At 33.6% G+C, this 18174-nt stretch overlaps 1 pseudogene; it reads right to left on the bottom strand.

Moving 5' to 3' along the window:
* Positions 1 to 563: 563 nt before the first annotated feature.
* LOC111401457 lies at positions 564 to 6129 on the bottom strand (annotated as a pseudogene).
* Positions 6130 to 18174: the final 12045 nt, after the last annotated feature.

Genomic DNA, 18174 nt, shown 5'->3' with positions numbered 1-18174 from the left:
AAAGTAGGAGAAAGAAAATTTTAATTTAATGTAATGAGAAATAGTAAGGCTCAAACGGGGGCTAAGACAACTTGCAACAAATAAGAGCCCTTGGATCAAGATTAATCCTAGCTATTGATACCAACTTGCACACCATGAGTTTGCTTATAAATAAAGATGCTTGTTCATTTATAAATCACATGAATGAGTAAAGGGAAAAATAGGGAGTTGAGAAAAAATTCTCATGAATGGAATGGAAGTAAAGTGAGATAAAGTGATATCTTTGTAGAGAGAAAATTGAAATGAGTTTGTAATTATATTAATACAAAGAAATTTTCCCAAACATGTGTTCTTTTCCTCATAAATTTCGTATCTTCCTTCTCTATCAAAGTTAACATATAATTTAGACTCATTGGTTAAATTATTGTTGAGTGTTAAAGTTGACTTAACACTATCTCGTGGGGACAAGAACTGTTAAGCGTTAAGGCCGCACGATTTTAGTGTAGTTCAAGTATTACGAAATTAGGCCCGTGACAAGCATAGGAAACTTTATCATTAGTAATTACACACTTGACTTGTATAGGTGATTCAACTTTATATTTATTACCAAATCTACAGGATTGGCCATTTTATTTTCCTTGTACAGAATTTTGGTGCCCCTTGTTCGTGCATGAATAAATATATGCATCTGGAACTTTCAATTCATGATATCTGTATATACCATTAGGCAGTTTTCACATAGGGGCCACGAAAAAGTACAGTATACAAACCCGCTAAGGCACGAACATGTGCAAGATTTAGCAAGCTAGAACAAGGGGCACTAACAAAAGGGTGGCTCAATTGAAACAAAAAAGCCAAACATGATACATAGAACAATCTCTTACTAGATTGGTCTGATATAGAACTAGGATCCTTTTCGGCTTCGGCTACCACGACCCCCAACATTTCTCATTTGGTTGAAACCAGTAGGATACAGGTCTCTATGACCAGTTGGACTACCTCGAAGCCCCTGGGATGGAGAACGAGGTGAAGAATTTGACTCGCTTCCTCGTGCAATCTCCGCCTCCAAAACCTTGGCTTCATCAGCAAGCATTTTTAACTGTTTCAGCAAAGAAAAATACAATGCATGTTTGTAGCACCCGGCTAGACAAAGATGAACAAATTAAATGACCAGAAGGATCAAAAAAAAAATGTCCGTTAATATTTTAATACACAAACCAGAGGAAATCTTGATTACTGGTTTCAAAAATGGTGAGAGAATAACAGAGAATAAAATAAATGTTTCGGAACATAATATTTCAGAAAATCAAGCAATATATTGATTCTCTCTATATTATTAACTTCTTGAAGTAAATAGTTAGAGAGAGCTTCAGTATCATTTCAGGAAACTGTCAAACATTTAACTCTCCAAGAAATAACATTCTGAGGCTAAGTTTTCAGCAAAACAAACTTTCCCAACAGTTTTAGCATATGAAAAAGGCTCGAGTTTAAAGGGAAAGCCAGATGGGATTGAATGTCGGTCTTTCTCTAATTGTGTTCATTTCTTTATTTAAAAATGATAAAACTGGAAAAAGAAATTCTACGAGACATGAAAGCCAAAATGATCGTTACCCGAACTTCATTTTCTCTTAACTGATCCTGAAGAACGTTTATGGCAGGACTTAAGCTGCAGTGTACGTAACATGATACATTTAAGCAAATGCCAAGCTGAAGATTCTGGTGTAAAACATCATACTGCTTCTTACCAATATTCTATCATTTTGCACATGGAAGCCTGATAAGTTGATGTGTGATGAATATAAGTAAGAGGGTGCACTTTCCCTTCCCTGCCAAAGTTGCACGAAATGAGTACAATGAAATAAAAAAGAACTGGTCACACCTCAATCAAGTCACAGAATAATACCTCATATTTTGGATGACTGCCTGTTTATAAGCAGTCCGCTCCTCTTCATATAAAACACGCTGAAGATTTGTAAACGAAGACAGAGGTGAATCCAGATTGAGAAGGGATGAGGTTGGCAGCACATAAAGAGAAATTTCCTTTCTCACAAATTCTGCACCACTGCCAGAAAACAAAAACATACATATGGAGAAGATCATTATATGGCAACTATTAAATATACTTAAAAATGCCACCTCTGTCGTTGTGAGTGAAGAACAAATAAAATCAAAATGCAGTAAGAAATCAGAGTCTGGAACGAAAGGAACTGAATCCCTTCTATACATTTTGAATGAAATATTATAACTGACCAAAAATCATAAAAACAGACCAATTACATCATCTGGGCTTCATAAAAATATTCCATCTATACATGCATGTGAGCTTTCCTGAGATTAAGTTGAATGCAACTTAGAATCAAAGAGAGACAAAATAATTGGGCTGATAGGCAATACAAAAGAAGAGATAACGAGCTCTACAAAGGCGATTATATAGACATAAAACTTATTTTTAGTAGTTGAGAACCCAAAATCACATAATCAATTGCCAATAAAACACCTAATTTAATTTCTTCTGGTAGTGTACCAAATTCATTCATGCGGTTAAAATGAACTCATTCAACTATATGGATACCAAAGCCTAGTATTCCTATAGCATGCCATGTAAAAGAATTTTGGTGACCTTCCATTTCTGTGCCTGAAGCTAAAAGGCTTCATTCATAAATATTATAACATCAAGCTTCGCTCTCTATCTTACGCTTTTCGACTTTACAAGCTTCCAAGTTCCAAAAAAACTTTATGCGTGATGAGCATTCAAGACAAATGGCGCTTCAGCAAAGTTAGCTGCTAAAGTCCCTCAAGGTTTTCTTCAACAGCAGCTTTATCCATATTCATTATGTACTATCTCAACAAACAGGCAATTCAATGCCAAAGTAGTATATATAAATATGTAAATTATTGATACTGTCTCAAAGAATATCCATCTTTCTGTTCGGGGATCTCGTAAAATAATGTTCACTTTCCTTGAAAGAATAGTTTTTCAAAAAAAGAATAAAAAATTTAACCTAAACTAATACTAAATTGACATTGCATTCCCGACCTTTATCCTCCTTTTTACCTACTTTAAGGGACCTATACTTCACTTTTATCAAATGAAAAAGCATATTATTTTCGCACATCTCAACTCTCTGAAACCCATTTAGAGAATATAGGCATCCATCTCTAGACATTGGAATGGTTGAGATACATCCATGAAGATATTGGGAAATAGGAAGAAGAAAAGGGAAAAAATGTCTCCACGATTTCAAAAATCATTTTACAAATGCTATTCCACATAATAAAAAATATGATAATCATATACGAACAAAGGGAGATCCTCATATCCTCTAGATGGCAATTCAAAGACATGAGAACAACTAGCTGTTGTGTTTAATTTACCATTCAATTAAGGAATTAAGCAAGCTCAGTAAGATTTTCCAGCTTTGTCGAACATTTACAGGAATACAATTACTGCTGCTCAATTAGCATAGATTTTGTCAGTTGTCTTTGGTTTTCACTTCTAAATTTGTCGTCTTCTACTCTCTGGCTGCCCATTTTTCCCTTCTTTTTTGAATATGTTCTCCAACATATTGCGCTAAAATCAAGCTAATTTTTCATGGTGCTAATTCTTGTAAACAAAAATATTACGTTCGAAGAAAGGACACAAAGTGATTTGAGAACATACTCATTTTACCTCATCTCCATATTGGAAAGGTGCATTGCTTCCTGCATACCATCTGACATCTCCATGGGATCTAAATCAGGAATTGCATTATTTAAATTGTTCGCATTGTAATTTTCCACCATTCTGGCATTGACATTCCCAGAAGATCCTCCCAAGTCATGTGATTTATCCCCGACCTAGCCAATCAGTTAGAATTGAAATACATCAGCAATCAAAAGTCAAAACAGATAACATTCTGAATTGAAAGTGACAATCGTCATTCTAAGAAGACCAGTCTCACAATCAGCAAACTCTATACAAAAAATTGATCAACAGACACCATCAAACTGTTAAATTCATTTTCATCATTCAGGACAGTAAGTATGGCTCATGTTTCACCTCAGAATATCAAAGTCTGAGTGAGTAACAGAGTTGCAAAACAAAAATTGAAAGGAGAAAAGCTTTCCTAAAAGATACAGAAGGGACGCAGGGAAGATGCACCCTGGTTCGTTTAAATATACCTTAATTTCTACGGTAGTTGCACCAGAATTGCCAGTGTCCTGTTCAATACTTTCTCTGATAGGGACTGATCTAGTCACTGCGTTCTCTGAGGAACTTAAAGATGATTCAATATCTATAAAACTTTTATGTTGTGGAGAAATAGAAACAGATCTAAAAATGTTGTTCTGCTTTCCATCTGAAGACTGAAACGCAATGACTTGAATCCTTCCAACCTATAATGATTTACGTTAAAATTATATGGCATCTTTTGCATAGACATTTCAATAGAAAACTAACACAAACCTTTCGCGCATCTTCACTGAAACATGAAAATATCAACCCAATAAAACCAGAATCCAACAGTTGATACATAGCCTGAGTCCGCACATCTGAATCCAAAAAAAAATTTAAAAAAAAAAAAAAAAAAAAAAGGTTCATTGCATCTGTTCGACATTTAAAGAAAATAATCACCGGATTAATATTGCTTACGTGGCCTCACTTAGCCGCCACATTGGACTACCACGCTTTTTTTTTTTTTTTTTTTTTTTTTTTTAACCCATTGTAGTCCACTAAATTCAGTCACAACAAATAAGGTATAGAAATAGATAAATTTGAAATATTGTTACTTTATGGGAAAATGGTACAACTAGAACCAGTATTATTTTGCATTCTGCAAAGTACCAAAATCCGAAACATATTAATATTATGCATCAATTTACATTACAACCAAGAAATCAAGGAAGAGTACGCATAGCCAAAAAGGATATTTCAGCTTGAGCTGATGCGGCAGTCAACTGTTCCGGGTTAGTCTCTACCCGATCCTTTCGACGATCAGCACGAGGTTGTGGCAGGGCTCCCCATATCAATGCGGTCACATTTCCATTTCTTGAATGCTGCATAAAACAAGAACCATTTTTATTGTGTTTGTTTGCAAGCAAAATATAATACCCAAACTGAAGAGGAGCACTAACACTGTGCATCTTTTGCATTTGTAGTCTATCATTTTATAAGTACTCATGCATGTTCAACAAATGAAGATAGTTGCATTTTCTGAATTTTCAAGGAAAATCTCAATAAAAGCATTAGTGGAAAAGGTTGCATAAGTAAAAAGGAAAAACTATGATGTTCTTTAAGATCTGAGAACTTTAGATGGAACGCAATGGAGACTGTAAAAGGTTGTGCCAACAAGGTCTCACACAGATTATAGTACCAAGTTACCTTAAAACTCTTTAGCAATAAGAAGATGTTAGTCAACATCACAAGTAATATCAAGAATCAATAAAACCAATTCTAAATTAACTAAAATCCAAAATATCCCACAGAAATATTTTAAAATCGCATTAACCATCATAAGAAAATAGGCATATCACGTTTGAACTTGATGAAGTCCTGCAAAACCCAATTCAGAATTCATTTCAAATCCAAATTTTCGAAGTGAAGATTAAATTCCTGCCAGAAACTACGTTAGAATTTCAGGGGATGTCAATAATCAATACAACTAAAATCAACAGAATAAAACCCTGCGCAGAAGATTCAATCAAAGAACAAAAAAAGAAACGCATTAAGAATTATTGTTCAACACAAAATTAAGTTTCCAACTTTATGAGCTGACCCCAATAAAAGATGTGAAAATCCAAGAGACTGGCAAAAAATAATCCACCTGAATGTCGCCGAGAAGAAGACCCATGATCTCTTCGGTCTCAGTGGACAATGCATGAGTCAGACATGTCAACCACACTTCCTCCGACATCTTTACATTATTTAGAGACATCTTTCCTCTATCTGATAAGTTTGTGTAAGTATCAAAACCCTTTTTATAAGTTTGTGAAAACCTATATCCTCTCTGTCTTCGTCGGAACCCTCTGAAAATGGCTCCAGATTGGTTTGGGGGAAAAAAATTGGGATCTTGCGAATTGGGTTGCTGGTGGGTCGTAATTTCGATATGATTCACACACTAGTCAGATGTTTATTTCCTGTTTTGTTTTCTTTTTCGAATTCCTCTTTAGTTTTCAATCTTTTGGCTCTGTTAAATTAAATTTTTTGGACAAATAAAAATTAAATATTTAGGTCCGAGAGAAGTCATTCGCGTAGCTCGATTCTTTCAATGTATCAACACGTAATACATTTCAAACCATATCAGGTCTAAAGGAAGTCAAATAATAATTGGATCATCTCGAAGCTAAGAATTTTTAAAATGAAAATTGAAAACTTAACTATACCTCTCCTAACTCTCGTTGCTATATTTTTTCTTAAATTTTTAATCATTATGTCACTTCTATCGCTAGGCTAAATAGTAAATACAACCCTTAAACCTTATTGGAACCATGTGTAAAAATCCATTCGAAAAAATGAGAAAATTTGTAACATTAGTGTTATGAAAAATTAACAAAATGGCATTGTTGACCCACTGTTTTAGAAAATTACCAAACCTCAAAAAAGTTTGCAAAATTGGCAAGGAAAAAAAAAATCGACATCGATTCAATTTTTAAGTCCTACAAGTACGTGATAAATTAAGGTAGTAGAACAATATCGATGCAATTAAATCATGAATATAAGGTCAACACTTATGAATTTGTTTTAAAAAGTATCATTTTTCATTTTATTACAACATTACACCGTACTTTACTATTAATCTACAGATACAGTTGAAAAAACTAAAACCCCACTTTGCTATAAATCCACAAATAGAAGTTAAAGTACTTCAAATTAAATCAAATATAAGCAAATCTGCAAATATAAGTTCAAGTACTTCAAATTAATTCAAACATGAGCAATATTATTCATACACAATTCTATAATCACATTACATTAGCACCCTTACCGAGGTATTCCATTTAGAGAGCGCTGTATAGGATCATAGGGATCCATTTATTATTATTACATTTCGTCCTGGTAGTGTGCTATTTACAATACATACTATCAATATATTAGAGTTGTGACTCAAATAGGAGTCTTGAATCGCGTGTTGTTAGTGTTGAAAAGGAGTCTAGCTGTATTCAACAACAAAGAAACAAAATCTCGTTGAAATTGAGTTTCCTAATTGTAATATATTTTCTTACCTTTTAGGATTCTTCTAGGGTTTGAAATGTGGCATATAAATACAAGATTCTTTTGTCGATTTTGTTTAAACATTATTGTTGTATCTGTAATTGCTCTCCATATTGTCAATTTATAATATATCGTTCATCTGCGATAAATTCTCTTTGTTTATTTCTTTACTTTTAATCTTGTTTCCTCGTTGTGATCTTCATTACTTCACATCGTCATTAAATCTAATTTTTTACAACCCTTTGGAATCAACAAGTGGTATCAGAGCTTCCGCACCCAACAAGTGGCATCAGAGTTTGGTTCTTCTTCTGTAGATTGGTTGAGGTTTTTTCAGAGTTGACTACCATGAGGTATAACATTCCGCTACTGGATCGCAATACAAGATTTTCTTTGTAACAAGTAAAGATGAGGGCTATTCTGGCGTATTTGGAATTGGACGATGCGCTGCTAGGTTTTGAGAAGATGACAACTGATTGGACAATGGAAGAGAAACAACGGAGGGATCGAAATGCTTTATCGCAGATCCATCTTCATTTATCCAACAATATTGTGTAGGATGTCTTGAAGGAAAAAACAGCGGCTCTTTTGTGTTGAAACTATAGTAATTATGCATGACTAAAAGTCTCACAGGCAAACTGGCTAGCTCTAAAGTAGAAGCTATATTCTCATCGCAAGGCGAAACGAGGGTCATTGGAGGACCATATTGTCGTATTCAAGAAAATAGTTGCAGATTTGGAAACTTTGGAGGTTAAGTACGATGAAGAGGATCTGGCCTTAATATTGTTATGTTCGTTGTCTGGCTCTTATGCGTCGTTTCGGGACACCATTTTGTATAGTCGGGATACTTTGACTACAGACGACATCTATAATGTCTTGCACTCAAATGAGAAGTTGAAGCATTTGGTTGGAGCTACATCGAGGGATGAGGAAGCTTTTGTACCTTATCGTGGTCGACGAAGGGGCAGATTAAAGAATAACAGCAATTTGTTTTGCTTCTACCACGGATGTATGGGACATCTTCAGAAGGATTGCGATAAGTTGCAGGCTAAAGGTGATTTAGCTGCAAATCGTGAAGCACAGCCTTTGACTTCAGATGAAACAAATGTAGTTGAGGATTTTTCAGACGGTGGAGATGTAATGTTGACCATAGTATCTGACGTGGAATCTAGGCCTGACAAGGAGTGGAATCTTGATTAGGTATATACGCATCATATTGTTCCAATCGAGATTTCTTTCAAACATATGAGGCTGTTCAGCAAGGTGGAGTTGTAATAAAAAACAACCAGTCTTATCGTATTGTTGAGATCGGTCGGTCAAATTTAGTTTGCGGGATGTGACAGTCAAAACGATTGATCAAGTTCGACATGTTCCAAACCTGAAAAGGAATCTCATCTCACTTAATGCTCTGGATGTAAAAGGGTATAAATTCTCTGGTAGAGGTGAAGTCTGAAGGTCCAAAGAGTGTCTGGGTTATACTAGAGGGATGGAGAATTTCTCAATTGTACATCTTGTAGGGGAGCGCATAACCAGTTAAGAGACATATGGATAAATTCAGTACCATTGTGGATATTCAGTTTGGTACAGTACCTCTTGTGATGGGCTCTGGGTTGGTTCAAAACATTACTCGAAGGAGCGTTGGTGATTTCGCTTTGCTACCAATTTCAGCTGTTGCACTATGTTCAGTTGCTAGGATTGGATCAATTGAGCGTAGATACTGTGATGTCAGTGATGTTTGTAATGCTTTTGGGGACATTAAAGGCAACAGTTCTAACAAGAGGCCTTCTGTTCAAGCATTTTGTATGATTTCTGCTACAGGGTGTACTTCGACCCTGTTTGGTAAACATTAATTTCTTGGTGGAATTTTGGGAACCCGGGAGTAGGGTTCAAGTTTCGCTGGTGGACTCCGAATAGAGGACGATGGTTTAGATTGAGAATTTTGGTTACTGTATTGAGGAGATTTGCCATTTCATTTCAATGCAAATGAGTTTATTTCTGGGGTGGAGAAATTTTGTGGAGCCCCGCTTATTGCACCGAAATTTAAGTCAAGGTGGAGATTGTTAGAGTTGTGATTCAAATAAGAGTCTTGAATCGCATGTTGTTTGTGTAGGAAAGGAGTCTAACTGCATTCAACAAGGCTCTTTTGTCAGTTTTGTTTAAACATTATTATTGTGTTTGTAATTTCTCTCCATATTGTCAGTTTATAATATATCGTTCATATGCTATAAATTCTCTTTGTTTTATTTCTTTACTTTTAATCTTGTTTTCTCGTTGTGATATTCATTACTTTAAATCGTCATTAAATCTCATTCTTTACAATGCTTTGAAATCATCAAGTGATATCAAAGCTTCCGCGCTCAACACAATAGACAACTACATGCTTGTAATACTAAAGGTACAGTTGGGGACGAAGCCCAAAAAATAATGTTTGAACGGGCTGATACTTAAAATTTTTTGAATGAACTCACATCACAAGAAATCGAGTTTTAGAGGTCATTCTCGTCACATTCATGATAAAAATTATACGGCACTCAATGAAATTATATATATATATATATATAAAGTTTGGATGTCTCACGTTATAATATTCCACTAAATCTTTGTATTTTTTTACCAAATAGAAAATCTACACTTACCTTAAAAAATATAAAATAATCGAATCATAATGGAAACAAGTTAAAATATATATCCACCAATGAAATTTTTAAAAATTGCTTAATGAGTACTTTTCTAGTAACTTTAACAATCAGTCTTTCTAAACAACTGAAAGCTTGATTGCAACGCGCAATCAATTATATATCACTATAATCCATATGTTATTATCTCAAAATATTATTTGTTATGTTCATCAATCTTCTATATCACCACATTTCAAAGTGAGTGAAGCTCTCAACCAATTTGAGAAAAATCAACTAAAAATTTCGAGGGCCAAAGAAATTAAATTTAATTCATATCCATTTTTTGCTCGATTTCGACAATATACTCATTAATGGATTATTTTATAAATAAATAAGTTTTAACAAATATTCTTTTTATTGTCAATATCAAATTTATAGTAAGTTATTTGTTTTGATCATAATATCTATTTTATGGTCAAAATAAGTTATTTTTCTATAAATATGAATAAATAATAAATGAAAACACAAGTAGAGATAAAAAAAAAAAATTACTTTTAAATTTAGAAAAATAAGTCGTGTCTCTAACTATTAAAATAAGTAATTTACTTTTAGATCTAATTAATACAAATTATCCATAATAAAATTTACTTACATGCATTAAATAAAATATCTAATTTGACAATAAAATATTCACATTTTATGAATGTAATAAAAAGAGTAATTAATGATTTTAGTGTTTTTAATACAATTTGAATAATTGAGCATTGGACTTGGGTTGAAATTCAAACTAGAGCTGAGTTAATACTAATATTTGTGCCAAAATTCAACAATTTCTTCTTAGGTAAGCCTAGCACTGCCCCCCACTACCCCCTCCTTGGCTACAACATATGCATGCACATGTATGTCTATTTTGTGCATGCACATGTATGTCTATTTTGTGCATGCACATGTATGTCTATTTTGTGCAAGAACTATAGACTATCTAACCTAATACTAATAACCGATTATTCTGTATGACTTTTGTTTTTACTTTCTGTAGAAGAGTTTTTGGAGGAAGCTAACTTAATTTTTATTTAAAAGTTAATTTTTTTTAAAAGAGTTTCATATTTTGAAAAGTGAATTTAGAGAAAGCCACAATTGACTAGCTTCCTTTAAATTCTAACTAAAAGAAGCGCTTTCATAAAAAATAGCCGAACGGATCAAAGCAACTTATGGATTTCAAAATTTCGTTTGGACTTTTTCAAAGACATGCTAAATAGACCTTATATGGGGTTCAACATCGAATTGATCCTTAAATTTTGCACCATATTTTCAACTGGACATTAATATAAAAGTATTTTGGATGATCGTCGAACTTATCAAATCTTTATCCTATTAACCATTAAAACACTAATATTTTTCGAATAATCATTGAACTTATCAAATTGTTATCTATTTTGTTAACTTTAAAAAAATCTCAAATTGTTATCTGACTAACCAAATTATTACATCATCCGTTACTCAATAGCTCACAATTAAAAATTCGTTGGACTCACGATGTGGCAAATGGAAACATTGACATGACACATTATTATTGTTAGTTGACGAAAATCAGACAAAAACGTGCATCCTTTTATTAAATGCACATATAGAAAATGCGATTTAACATTCATCTGCTTTCTCTTTGTTTATCTATATTTTTCATTTGGATAGTGTTTGATTGGGTCATTTTCCATGCAAAATGGAATAAGTTTTCCATTTTTTACTCAATTAATGGTGTTTGATACCATTTATTTTCCATGGAATTGGTTTTCTTGCTTTTGTCACCACATAGATATTTTCCACCTAATTGAGGAAAATAAATTCTCACCAATATGGTGAGAATTTATTTTTACAGTTACTGTAGCAATTTTTCAAATTATTTATTTATTTATTTATTTTGACAATGGAAACAAATTTTTAAAATTATTGTAAAAAAAATTCCCTTTAATTGCCAATTTCCATGTAAAATAAAGTCAAACAAACATCAAAAGATAGATGATTTTCTTGAATTTTTTGTTTTTTTTTTTGGCAATGAAAACAAATTTTATCCTCAATACCAGTAAATTTTATCCATTTAATTGACAATTTTCATATAAAACAAAATCAAACGAATACCAAAAAATACTTTTATTTTAACATTTTTCACGTGAAAAATTATACCAATCAAACACAATAAATTGACAATTCACAGGAAAATAATTTTTAGACAATTCAATTCCCTGAAATTCATTTTCTTTCCACCCAAATTCCATATTTGTAATCAAACAGACCCTTAGTATTATTATTATATTGCTTTTCTTGTTAATCACATTTTTATAAATGCTTTTTTGACTGATTTTTCGTCAAATAACGAATACAATATACCACGTAGTATTTTCGTTTGTCACGTTTTGAGTTTGTCGAAATTTTTCACGATGAATTATTGAGTGATGAATGAGATAAAGACTTGAAAAGTTTGGTAACTATCCAAAAAACTTTTAAAATTTAATGACCAATAGGATAATGATTTGATAAGTTCCGTGCCCATCCAAAAACTTGTTATTTTTAATAAGCAATGAAATAACGATTTGATTAGTTTGGAAGCTATATAATTTTTTTATTAAAGTTTAATGACCACTAAACAATATTTTGTCGACTGAACTTTTAACTCGACTAAATGATAATCTATATAGAACAACAATCCATTGTTATATATTATGTAAACCAATTCTCTTGAAATGCAATATATTCTTACGAAGAAAGGAAAGTTAATTACAGAGTCTAAGATTATTTTAGTTAAGAGATTATTTCCCCTTAGACTTCAGATAAAAATTAAAAGAGAAAAAAAAAAGGAAAAAAAAATGAGTAGACCCATTCTTCTAGACCAGTTTACTAGGATGACGAAAAACTTGATCGATCCACCCAAACAGGGTGAGAATTCCTCGTCCCGTCGAGTTTTGCGAGTCGTGTTAATCCTTGTGCCCACACTCGTTTGATATTATTAAAAAAATTCCAAAATAAAATTTTGATTTACCAACCCTACCCCCCCCCCAACCAACCCCAATGATCACTGCCTCTCCATTTTCCCATTCCATCAAACTGATGTGTTAAATTTGAAATATTATTCTTCCTTTCTCTTGAAAAAGTAAAAAATAGAAGAAAAAGAAAAGTCCGATTTGAAGCAATTGGTGTTCTTATCCCTCTCACCAAAAAAAATGTAAATATAAATATTATACAGGAAGGTAAACAACATAAATGGATGCCTCTTCCCCTCTTAAACAAGGCACGAGGAGAGAAACCCCTAACTGGATGAAGTGGGATAGGAAGGACATCCTGTCCCGTCTCAAACTAGCCCATTCTAATTCCTACTTTCCACCCCATTCCCCACTTGCCGTCTCCCTTCTTTTTGCTCGAGCATCGTCTTGTTCCTCCACCATGTGTATAGCATGTTTTGCTAAGCCCTCTAAAAGTAGAGATAGTAATGGGGCTAGTTCACATTAAAATATTCTCCATTTCCAACTCATTTGGACATTTACCTATTTATTTTTTAATGTTCATTAATTTAATTTTTAAAATTCGATCTAAATTTAAAAATGTAAACTATAATAAAAATTAAGAAGAAAAAGAAAGAAGAGAGAGAGAGAGTCGGACCCGAGATCATGTTCCTGATCACCATCCTAACCTCAATACTCTTGACAAGCAAAAAGGGCAGGTCAAGAAGGTATGTTGTCGTTTTTACTTGAAAGTGGCTTTTTTGGACCTTAAGGAACTTACCAAAATAAAATAAAATAAAATAATAGTAATAAATAAATAAAGAGAGAGAGAGAGGAGAAGAAGAAGAAGAAACACAAGAATTGCTCTTTGATGATAGCCAGCTTTTCATAGTTTAGTTTCGTACCTTTGATATGGAATGTAATTTTCAAAATAAGAATGCCAAAAATTAAAACAAAGGTCTTCAACGGCTTTCCTTCATTCGAATTTCGTTGTATATTCCCAGCCCTCCTCTTCGAATCTCGTTGGATTAAAAGAGCCCTTAAGTTTAGGCAAAACCCTTAAGTTTAGGCAAACATGTCTATATATGTACATGGGAATGTAAGATCAAAGAGACTCTTTAAAAATGAGATATGTTCAATATGAAATATTACTCTTTATTTCTCTTAAAAAAATAAGAAGAAAAGTTTGATTTGAAGCAATTGGTGTTCTTCTCTCTTAAAAAAAATTTGTACATATATTATACAAGACGGTAGACAAGGTAAATGGGTGCCTCGTCCTATCTAAAGAAAGGCACGGGGAAAGAAATCCCCGATGAGACAGGGCAGGACATGAAAGGACATACCGTCCCGTCTCAAACCTATCCCATTCTCATTCCAACCGTCCACCCCTTTTCCAACAATCACATTTGCCTTTGCCTTTATCCTTGCCCTCCTCCATGTTCAAGTGATCCACCCTCTTGTTCCTCCATCACGTTTTACTAAGCTTTCTAGAAGTAGAGATAGTAATGAGACTAGTTCACGTTAAAATATATATTAATTGAAAACTAAGGGTAAAGTTGTTGTAAAAAGTAAAGAATTTATTAGAGTGTAAAAAATTGAGTAATTTCATTTTCTTTCCCAATCTTCCCATTTATGGCAATTTCGTCCTTATTCAATTTTCACCCCTCCTCCTATCCACAACCTTTCATTTATTCGAATATATCTTCCTCACTGACAGAATTCTTCAAATTATTTTGTTATAGTTCAGTAGATAGATATTATTGTCTTCAACTTTAAAATATTAAAAAAAAATACAAATATAAAAAGCAAAAGAAAAAAAGAAGACAAAAAGAAAATATTTAAAATAAATAGAGTCCCCAATTCCCACCCCGTCCCATTCCTAAACATGCGTCACAACAATACCATCGCCTCATTTCTGTCCACAGCTGTCGACACCACCATCACATGCACATTTTCCAATATCGGCACCCTAAGCCCCCATTTAAGCCCATTAAATTTATAATACGTTTTTCTCTCTCTTCTTTTTAACAACACGTTCTCCAACAAAATAATATTACATATAAACCAAAAAACTTCATCCAAAAAATTATTATTCCAAAATTTATAATTCGTTTTAATGGGGGCCACACGGACCCCTTCGAATATTTTTATGGTACATACAATCAATTTTCATTCAGTAGCATTGATAGATCCTTTTTCTTGTGTGTTAATTGTCATGACTGCGTAAACCATTACCAAAGCTAATAAGTTGCTTAACTTGCTTAATGTCATACTAGACGGAGTGGTTGTTACCCAGAATCCCATTGGCTTTTGATTAGTAAATTTGAGGAATGGGTCACCATTGTTATCTCCATTAATACTTCCACAATTAAGAATGAACTTTTGATTTTCTTGTATCTGATAATGACATGAGTCTTTGAAGATTGTTGGAAATTATGTTGGTGGAATGATACCGAATTTACGGGTACTGTATATGCATTTTAGATACCAAAATTGCACTTACCGTATATGCAATATACTGTATATATAGCATACCGTATATGCACAGATTATATACCGAATTTGCACAAACTTGATTTTACGCATACAATAGAATTAAATACGGGGTTTTCTCATACCGGTTTATAATATTGGTTAATTACACAATAAACTAAATTATCATAAACCACAATATATTAATCTAATTTAGAACTAAATTATATTAAATTATGTAAAACACTTTAATTTAATAAATCTAAACGGGAAAGCTGAAAATTAATAGAAATTTCAGAGAACAAAAAAAAAAATTAACGACATGCTTATAATTTCATATAAATTTTTAACCCGAGGCCCGTGTAAACACAGTGTCCTTAAAACAAATTCGCCCTCTCACCGTACGTGCTTGAGTTTTAATCCGAATGTCTGTTCCCAGAATACAACGGTATATAGTAGAATCTGAGCACAGTATGTACTACTCTGGCGAACTTATCTAGTATCCGAACAATATCACTACAAGAACAAGATCTTACTGGACAAGGAATACAGAAAAGAAGAAACTGTGTATGCAGGAATGTAGATGAGATTTTCGAGTGTGTTAGATTGCTAGAGAATGTGCCTTTTTATAGGCATACTTTTTAGATTGCTAGATAATGAGCCTTTTTATAGGCATACTACCTATTAACATTGTGACCATTGGGAGTCTATTGGAGTTACTGCCCATTAACACTATGACCATTGGGAGTCCATTGGAGTTTTTGCAGTTTCAGAAACTCAAAAGTCATTGAAGAAAGCAAAAAAAAAAATTGCAAAACGTGGACTCTCCGAAGGGGCGAATTTTGCCTTGTTCGATCCGACATTCGTGTGCGTAGGTTGCGCCCGCACCCAAATTCAAGGCCCGAAGGCTATTTCAGTCTGAGATTTGCACCCCCTGTGCGCGAACGTGGAGAGAGCCTCTATGCTACACACGATTACATTATTCCAAAATGTAGGCATATATAAAGTGGTTCATGCTTTCTTCATTTTTCTATGTGGGACAAATGTCGATTTTTCACTTTTTCCACATAAACTATCTTCCAATTACCAACTTTGAACTCCAATTTCTCATTCATCCGTTACTTAAATTTGGCAAGTAAATATATGGTTTTGATGCTCTCACAGAGGAGAACACAAATCAACTTTGATCTCCCAAATCGGACCAATGAGTCCCACTCAAACTTATGCCAAAAGTAACCTATTTACTCATTTTTCCAACAAAGATAACCCATTTCTTCTTGTCCTACAACTTTTCAGTTCCATCAGAGGAAGAACAACTTGCTTCCGCACCTCCAAACACCAGTATATTTTCTTTCAAGTGATAACATTTTAAATCCATTGAACACTCTCGATTTGTTCAAGTAAGAATATTGATAATTGGCCGATAAAGGAATATTGCTATTATTATTGTAGAGAAAATTTTGTGGGATTGAAGAAATTGACTCACTTGTCGATCATAAGTAGTTTCCCTATTCCAACTAGGCACTAGCCATTCACATTATGCCCCTCGTTTTGTCCCATTAATTTTTATTCCATTACATTTCATTTTCTCTTTATCTTATTTTCAACCACACAATCTTTCATAAAATAATATTACACGTAAATCGAAAATTTTTCTTTCTTTTTCAACCACTCATTTTTCAGAAAAATACTATTCCAACCATTTTCATTTCCATAAAAACGGGGGCTATGGGTGTGTTTGGTATTGATTTCTAAAAAAATCAATTTTTTGATCGTATTTCACTATTTAAACCATCATTTTTTACCATTTCTCTCACAGATAGGACCCATTTTTCTCTCCAACGATCAAAAAATCAATTCTCAAAATCATCACCGAACAAGTCCTATATCTTGTGATGACTCAAGCATAGAGGTTGAGGCTCAACTATGGCAAAAAACATTAGGAGCTTATTTGGAAGTGATTTTTCACCCTAAAAAATTGATTTTTGAATCGTTATTTCACTATTCCAGCAATAAAGTTTGACTTCTTCTCTCACGGGTAGTCCATACTTTTCTTCTAACGGTCATAAAATCAATTCTCAAAATCACTCCCAAATGCGGCCCAGATAAGGTACAACAAATATGTTATTCATGATGTGTTATTAGCCACAAACGAATCTTGATCTAACTTTTAGAAGTGTGGAAATACCCAAAAAGAAGAGATAACTTAAAGAGAAATTGCAACCGAAGAGCAGATTATAGCAGAGGATATATCAATTGCAGACTCACGGTTTCACTATATTTATTATGCTAGATTATAAATTGAATCTAATATCTTTCTTCAAAAAGTCTTCCTTGAAACATAGAAGTCATTTTTCTTTGAGCAGTGAGTGTGCTAGAGAAAGCTTATGAATAAGTAGGATATCTGAACATGGCACACTGTAGGAGCACAATTGAGATTCCATTTCTAGTGTTATCGTATAGAAATTGGCCAAAATAAGATGAGTGATAAACCAAAAGAATTCTCTTGGTTTATTGAATCATTTTCAATAGTTTTATCTAATTAACTTTCTCTTATTGAAGCCCATGCAATTGTCAGGTGTCCACGATGGAAGATGGCCGTGTCAATGACAATATATGAAAATATGGCAGCGGTGTTGTAGTGCACAGGTTTAGGTTAAAGTTTGGGGACAATGAGTGGGATGGATCCTTAGGCTTGGAGGTAAGGATGTTAAAAGGACTGGACCAAGCTGCTTGCTTGCCCATTGTCGGGCTCAATTCAGCTAACCATACAATCTAGCTCCCTGTCACGGACCTAGTTTGGGACGAATTGGCCGCAACCTAGGGGACGCAAGTTCACCCTCCCATAGGGGGTGAGTTGAGCATTAGCGACCCCATGTCTAAAAAAAATTAATTGGTTTGCCCCTCCAACTCGATCCTTGGTGTG

This window comes from Olea europaea, chromosome 10 (assembly GCF_002742605.1).
Source record: "Olea europaea var. sylvestris chromosome 10, O_europaea_v1, whole genome shotgun sequence".
NCBI lineage: Eukaryota > Viridiplantae > Streptophyta > Magnoliopsida > Lamiales > Oleaceae > Olea > Olea europaea.
This window is presented reverse-complemented; position numbering and strand designations above follow the sequence as displayed.